The sequence below is a fragment of the Perognathus longimembris genome, chromosome 13 (assembly GCF_023159225.1).
Source record: "Perognathus longimembris pacificus isolate PPM17 chromosome 13, ASM2315922v1, whole genome shotgun sequence".
NCBI classification, from domain to species: domain Eukaryota; kingdom Metazoa; phylum Chordata; class Mammalia; order Rodentia; family Heteromyidae; genus Perognathus; species Perognathus longimembris.
The window spans coordinates 47,802,403-47,810,318 of NC_063173.1; the positions used below are offsets into that span (position 1 = coordinate 47,802,403).

The 7,916-nt window shown below is 48.7% G+C and overlaps 1 protein-coding gene across 3 annotated transcripts in view; it reads right to left on the reverse strand.

Moving 5' to 3' along the window:
* Positions 1-736, reverse strand: part of Phf21a (PHD finger protein 21A) — a 205,518-nt gene extending 204,782 nt beyond the window's left edge. For all 3 annotated transcript variants that reach the window (XM_048359538.1, XM_048359532.1, XM_048359529.1), the window contains exon 1: positions 461-736. The gene's annotated coding sequence lies outside the window, so the exon portion shown is untranslated. The remainder of the gene's footprint in view (positions 1-460) is intronic.
* Between the last annotated feature and the right edge of the window lie 7,180 nt (positions 737-7,916).

A 7,916-nucleotide genomic window follows, 5' to 3' on the forward strand; every position in this document is an offset into this window, starting at 1 on the left:
TTCCCGAGGCCGCTCATAAACTTACTTCCAATCTATCCTGGGGAGGGGTGGAGGGCAGAGGGACGGAAGGGGGGGGGGGACGAGGAGGTTTTCCCATTGTCTTTTTTTCGGGGAGGGGGGTGGCGGTAAGGATAGGAAGGGCACGCAGGGGGGCGCCCCGAAGGGGAAGTTATTGCTCAAATCTCAAGTTGACTGAGGGGTCCTAGCGAGAACACCCCCTTTTCCCTCCTCCCTCCCACACACCCCTCCCCTCCCCCTACCCCCCCTACAAACTCCAAGCAAGCAGCCCCAGTTCCTCCCAGAGACAAACACCAGAGACAAGACAGAGGGAGAGAGAGAGAGGGAGAGCAGAGAGAGAGCAAGGAGAGGGGGAGGGAGGGGAAATAGAGCTACTCCAGAAAAAAAAGAGAGAGAGAGGAGAGTGAGGAGAAGAGAGAATGGAAAAGCTGGGATACTGCACCCTCCTGCTGCTGGCTGGCTGTCCCCCCTGGCAGCTGGAGGCAGGAACTCTGAGCAGGAGAAGCAGGAGGAGGAGGAGGAGGGAACTCTTCTTCATGGGGAGGGAGGGAAGAAGCTGGAGCTGCTGCTGCTGCTTCTGCTGCTGCTCTGGGCCTCTCGCACTTTTTAGATATTAGTGTGTTAAGATGGTAGGTTGTTCCCTTCTCCCTCCTCCTCCTCCTCCTCCTCCACTCTCTCCCTCTCTCTCTCACTCACTCACTCACTCACTCTCTCTCTCTCTCTGGGCTGTTTCTTTCCTCCTCTTCCCCAGGCAAGGGGGGGTGGGGAGGAGGGGGTGGGGGGGAGGAACTGGAGCCTCCTCCTCCTCCAGGAGAGACACACACAGGCCCCGGGCCGGACTGGGGAGGGAGGAATCAGAGCAGCGGGAGAGAAACTGTGGGAGACAAACAAGCCCAACTCTTCATCCTCCTCCTCCTCCTCCTCCTAGCAGCAGCAGCGAGCACCACCAGCCCATTCACCACCCGGCCCCGGGCCGCAGCACCTCCGCCGCCTCAGCCCGGGGATCCCTCCGCCCAGGCCCAGACACACTCGCCCGCGCGGGAGCCCGCCGCGCGGCCCCGCCGGCCCGCCGCCGTGCGCGCCGCCGCCGTGCGCGGCCCCGCCGCACCCGAGAGCCCGGTCGAGAGGGACTGGGGCTGGGAAAGCGGGGACGAGTGGTGATGGGGAGGGGAGGGGTGGGGAGGGAGAGGGGCACGGTGGGGCGGGAGGGGGCGCCGGGAGGAGTTGTACGGAGGCCGGCCCGGGCCCTTGATCCTCCGTCAGTCGCTCGTGGGACGCGCGGGGGGCCCCACCGGGGGCGTTGGGAGGGGGGGCGCGGGGCGACGGGGACCCGCGGCGGCGCTCGGGCAAGCGGACTACTTGACGTGTCGGTGCGGCGAATTTATTTCACTTTGCCTAAGGAACGGGGTGTGCTGCGGCCCCCATTGCCTAGGGAAAAAACCCGGATGTAAAGTGAGTGAAACTAAACTAGAGTGAAGTAGGGCAGCGGCAGCCAAACTCCAGTGCAGCGGCGGCGGCGGCGGCGGTGATGGGGCCGCGCGCCCAGCGGCCGCTACCAAACTCCGCCGGAGCCACCGCAATCCCGAGCCCGTGCAGCGCCGCAGCTTCGGCTCCCATGCCACCGAGGCGAAAGCCGGAGCCCGCTGCGTCCCTTCTTTCCCCCACCCACCCACCCCCTCCCCAACTCCGCGGCCCGAGCCCAACTCCCCCCCCCCCGCCCGCGGAGCTGCACCGGGGCTCCGGAGCGGCCCCAACTCCCTCCCGTGCAACAGCAGTTTTGCAGGGGGGGTGGGGGGGAGAGGCGGGAAGGGGAAAGCAAACAAGCGGCGAGCAGGAAGCACTGCAATGGTGGGGGGGTGGGAGGGGGGGAGAGCGTGGTCCAGGCAACAGGAGAAGGATGCAACCTCAAGTCGAATGCAACACGCCAGCCCCGGCCGCCGCTCGCCGGCGCCCTCCCCGCCTCTCCCCTCCCCTCCCCTCCCATCCCCTCGCCACCCCGCCCCCCTGGCCAAATAACTACCCTCCAACCACTTTATTAGCGGCACTCCGTCCCACACTCGCTCCGGGGAGGGGCGGGGGACGGGGGTCCTCCGCTCACCTTTATTTATTGCTGCTTCCAGCCCCCCCCTTCCATGTTGTTTTTTTTTTTTTAATATTCCTAAGTTCTTTTGTTCTAAAGGGGGATGATGGCATTTACTTTTCTGCTTTGTGTAGCCGGGCAGATCGCTGGGAATCGGCCACGTATAATCCGGCGGTTTGTCATATTTTATTAGTGAAAGTATTTTATGCTTGTTCCACCTCCTCCAAGGACTGTAACATGGAGAACTGCAGGGAGGAAGGAGGGGGGGAGAACATCAGAAGAATTCTTGTTTTGAGAGGTTTCTTGGCGGGTGGGGGGGGGAGGAAGGGCCTCTCTCTCCTCCCCCCTCCCCTCCCGATGGGGGGGGGGAGAGGAGGGAGGGTATTGAGATTTTTTTTTTTAAATCGATAGTTTTCAACTTAAAGCATCACATGTGAGTACGGATGTATTACTTGGTTCTAAAATAGCCTCCAACCACCATGAAGAAGAAAAACTCAAAACATCTTACATCTTAAAAACACACAAATAAATAAATAAATCCCATCTGATCGGGCGATGGGGTCCGTGCTGGGCTGTGCATTGGACTTCCCTATAGTGCCGGCCTTGGAAGGTTAAATCACAATAAACCCCGACCTCCACTGAATACCAATCGGGGCGGTGGGGGTGGTTTTGTTTTTAAGGCTCAGCACTTCGGTAGCATCTGCCACTACGCATTTTCCAGGCATTGATTAGCAGTGCAACTCCCATAGGCATGAAGTCCAGTTCTCGGAGATGGAGAGCAACAGTGGTAACGATGATTTGCCTGCCCCAAAGTCAAAGTGAGTCATTGGCAGGACCAGGAATAGCCCTGGACTCGCTTTGCTGCTAGTCACATCTTTTCCATTAAATAACATTTCCTCAAAGAAATGCTGTTTAAAGATAAACACACACTGTTCTTTACCTTGTGTGTTCTTAGCCAGAGGTGCTTTGAGATCATGGACGAGGAAGGCATTTTCTTCCTTCTGTGACCTGCAAAACTTAAGTTTAACTTCTCAATGAAAACAATTGGAATAAATTTTGATGTCTTAAAATTAAAAAATAAATTCTGCATTTTTTAAATATGCAGGCCACTTAATAGTCTGAGCTTTGTTTTAGAATTCATAGTAAAGAAAATAAGAGTTTGAGAGTGAAAATGAAAATCCCTATAAATGATTGAGAAGGGTGGATGAACTCATCCTGTGAAACTAAACCTGTAGTGCTGTCAAGACAAATAAGGGGATGGACTAGTGGAGAACTAAGACCCAGCTTTACCTCCTAGGGAGATCTCTTTATGTCTCACAACTCTACATTCTTAGGACACAAAAGCCTCCATGGACAATATTTAAACAAATGTATACTCTACCTTGATAGACCATGCTTCCATCTGCTTCCTCTTCCTCACTTTGTGTGTGTGTGTGTGTGTGTGTGTGTGTGTGTGTGTGTGTGTGTGAAGGTATCCAGGCTTAGTTGAAGCTTTTACTACCACTTGAGCCACAGTTCCACCTCTGGCTAATTGCTGGTTAATTGCAGATTCTGTTTGTTTTTTGCCTGGGCTGGCTTTGAACTGTGATCCTCAGATCTCAGCTTCTTGAGTGGGTAGGATCACAAGTGTGAGCCAGGGGCACCCAGTCTCTTCTTCACTCTTACGAGGTTGGATCCTAAGGATAGCGGCATCACACAGACCTGGATTCTGGTACCTAAGAAGGCTCTCTTTTCAACTAAGGCACTTGGGTCAAGTTACTTCTCAGAGCCTCACTTGTCCTATTTTGTATACACATATTACAGTTGGCTTAGCCCAGTGGTAGAGTGGGTAGTTAGCATGCTTGAGGCACTGAGCTCAGTCCCCAGCACCCTAATAATAACAACAATGCAGGTTTCACAGGATCATTGAGAAGAGTAAATGCAGTCGTTCATGTAAAGTCCTTAGTATAGTACCTGGCACTTAGGGTTGTACAATACATCTTTCCTGTGCCCTCAATGAGTCTACTAGAGAAACAGAACAGGTGTCAGGCATCCCATTACCTTCACAGTGCAGATTTGGCACATGGGGCTCAGGGGCAGGGGAGGGTCTCAGGTTGATTAAAACTTGTGAGATTAGTATCATGGTCAATTTTAATGGCTCAAGCTCTAAGCACTTTTCTGTGTCTGACACTGGGTCCTTGCTAAGTAAGCCCACACTGGTTGCATGGCATTAGAAAACACTTAGGCTCTCAGAACCTGGGTATTGTCCATACAATACACATATATTCCTTATGGGCTAGGTGTTCCAGAAATAAGCTGAGGAGTTTTGCCACCAAAAGGTCCTCTGATGTAAGTCATTCAACTTTCAGAGATGAGTAACAGAGGCAGGCTGCAGTGGTACAGTGCTAGTCTCCTATGAGTGAAGCCCGGAATCCCACCTCTAGCATCACACACAGACAAAAAAAATAAATAAATAAAAAGAGCATAATCATAATAGCAGATGCACAATGATCACCTCATTTCCACCCCTAAGAAATACGTTATCATCATCAAAACCTTATTGAGCAAAGGTAAAACGCAAATTTTGAATGTCATAAATCTCAAATGGACAGTTTTGAATTTTTATAAGTGGTCAAATCTTATCCATGGTTTCCTGTAGATTCCTGCCTTCTTTTCCCTGTTTCAAGAGATCATCCAAGTGGGCTGGGAATATGGCCTAGTGGTAGGGTGCTTGCCTTGTATACATGAAGCCCTGGGTTCGATTCCACAGCACCACATATATAGAAAAGGCCAGAAGTGGCTCAAGTGGTAGAGTGCTAGCCTTGAGCAAAAAGAAGCCAGGGACAATGCTCAGGCCCTGAGTTCAAGCTCCAGGACTGGAAAAAAAAAATTTGTAATAAAATTTAAAAAAAAATTTAAAGAGATCATCCAAACTCCAAAATTAGAAAAACTATTTTTCTTCTCTCTATTTATAGTTTTTGTTTCTTACATTTACCTAGATTTATTTTTAAATGGTGTAAAAAAAAAAGAGGTAGGAATCAAAATGACTTCTATTTGGGAGAAACAGAATTCCTAATATTTAATAAATAGTAAATCATGTTTAATAAATCCCAGTGTTTAATATTAGGATTCTGCTGGGTACTACACAATGTTTTAAAGTTGTTTGGGGTTTTTTGTTTGTTTGTGTTTTTGTGCCTGAACTGGGGCTTGAACTTAGGGCCTCACGCTCTCACAAGGCTTTTTCACTCAAGGCTGACACTCTTATCACTTGAGCCACAGCTCTGTTTCTGGCCTTCTGATGGTTAATTGAAGATAAGAGTCCCACAGACTTTTCTGCGAGGGCTGGTTTCAAACTTTGATTCTCAGATCTCATCCTCCTTAGGATTATAGGCTTGAGCCACCAGCCTGTCCAGTAAAATGCCTTTCAAAATAATAAAACAGCTCTCTACACGGACTATATCAAGGGACATTGTAAATATGGGGGAAAATACAGCAGAGGTGTTAAATGTAACATTGCATAGAGGCCTTATATCCAACAATTAAGAATGAGTGAGTTTTCATATTTTATACTTTTACAGTAGAGTACACTTTGGGCACACAGTCATACCCACAGTTATTAAAGTATTTTTATCATGGCATTTTGTATATGATAATCTCATGTTCTAGCACTTGGTAGTATTTCAAGCAAAGTTATAACCTCTCCCTCACCACCAAAGGACTAACGGACAGTTTTCTCTTCCAGCGCCCCTTCTCTTCTCACACAATCACTATCCTTCTCTCAGTTCCAGGTGAAAATTCCCATGATCTGTGTGTGTGTGTATGTGTGTGTGTGTGTGTGTGTGTGTGTGTGTGTGCCAGTTCTGGAGCCTGAACTCAGGGCCTGAGCACTGTCCCTGAGCTTTTTTTGCTCAAGGCTAGTACTCTATTACTTGAGCCAGAGCTCTACTTTTAGCTTTTTTGGTGGTTAATTGGAGATACGAGTCTCATGGACTTTGCTGCCTGGGCTGAGTTTGGACCATGATCCTCTCAGAACTCAGCCTCTTGAGTAGCTAGGATTACAGACATGAGCCACCAGAGCCCAGCATATCCCGTTATCTGTTAAAAGGTCAGTCCAAGGAAGATGTGAACTCTACCTGAAAACCTGAGGGCCTTGCTCCTCACAGAGGCAGAGAAGTAATTATTAGGATTCATCAGATTCCTTTCTAATACCTATTGGGTTGGAATAAATGAAAATCTGGCCCGTACCAACAAAGCATTTAAATAAGTAGAGGAACATATCAATGTGATTTTTAAAGAACTGTGACAGAAAACCACCAGTGACTAGCAGAAGTTGAATGCAGGCTCTTTTCCTCCCCTCTGTGTCAATGGTTTTTGAGCTTTAAAAAAAAAAACTCTTCAATATCCTGGGAGTGTACATTTATGGCAAGCCAAAATCAGAATCAGAAAAGGGCCAGTTATAACTTGTAAATAAATAAACACTGATGGACACGTAGTCCATTCTTTGAAGAATACCTGCAACTTTAGTACTTTCCTATCATCTTCAAGGTCAATTTAATCCTAAAATATTTAAGCCAGGTGCCAGTGGCTCATGCATGGAATCCTCGCTACTCAAGAGGCTGAGATTTGAGGATTAACTCTTTGAAACCTGCCAGAGTAGGAAAGTCTGTGAGATTCATTATCTCCAATTCACCACCCAAAAGCCAAAAGTGGAGCTGTGGCTCAAGTAGTAGAGTGCCAGCCTTGAGCGAAAAAGCTAAGGGACAGTGTCCAGAACCCTGAGTTCAAGCCCCAGCATAAGAAGGAAGAAGGTGGGGGAGAAGGACGAGGGGGAGCAGGGAGGAAGGGGAAGGAGGAGGAGGAAGAGAAGAAGAAGAAATGGCATTAACTAGAACCAGGACCTCTCAATCTAGGCATTATTGACATTTGGGGGCCAGGTATTAATTGGTGGTGATGATGGTGGTGGTATGTTTAACAGCCCCTCTGGCCCCTATCTACTCATTAGTAAAAGCTCCCTCACAGTTATGACAATCAAAATTATCTTTAGACATTACCAAATGTTACCAGTGTATGTGTGCGGATGGGATGGGAATGGGGGAAGGAATATAAAATCACATCTGGCTTGGGGCTGAAGGGATTGGGGACAGTTGAGAACCACTGAACTAAACCACGGAGAGACTCTCATGGATTTGTGCATGTGTGCTCTGCCCTGCAAGAGGACATCCCAAGTCATTTGTCACAAGTAACTTCTGCAGATCAGGGGGCCCAGGTTGAACCTGTCCTTAAACACAAAAATAGGAGTGATCTGAGTTGTACAAATGTCTGTGTGAAAGCTGCTGAATTGCTAAAAGTATCCCAGGGAGATCTTCCAAGACTGGGGATGTTGAAGGAATTTTATCATCTTGTTATTTCCACCTTCCGTTTATCTATTATCAACATAAATAAATTATATTGTGGGCCTGAGCAGGGTTGTTATCTCCTATAAAGTGTTCCCAGATTTGGAGTCCAAGAACCATAGCTTAGGTCTAGTTCTGCACATGTCTAACTAATCACTTTATCTCTCTGGGCCTATTTCCTTGTCCAACTTGGGAAAAGCAACGATCCTTAATCAGCTGGATTGTGGGGGTCCAAGCTGTTCGTAAGAAGCAGCAGGGCCTATTCTTTTTGTTTGTGTGTTTGTTTTCAGTTGGTTGTGAAGCTTGAACTCAGGGCCTGGAGGCTGTCCCTGAGCCTTTTTGCTCAAGGCTAGTGTTCAACCACATCTCCACTTCCAGTTTTTGAGTGGCTAATTGTAGATAATAGTCTCACAGTGACTTTTCTGCCCAGGCTGGCTTTGAACCTC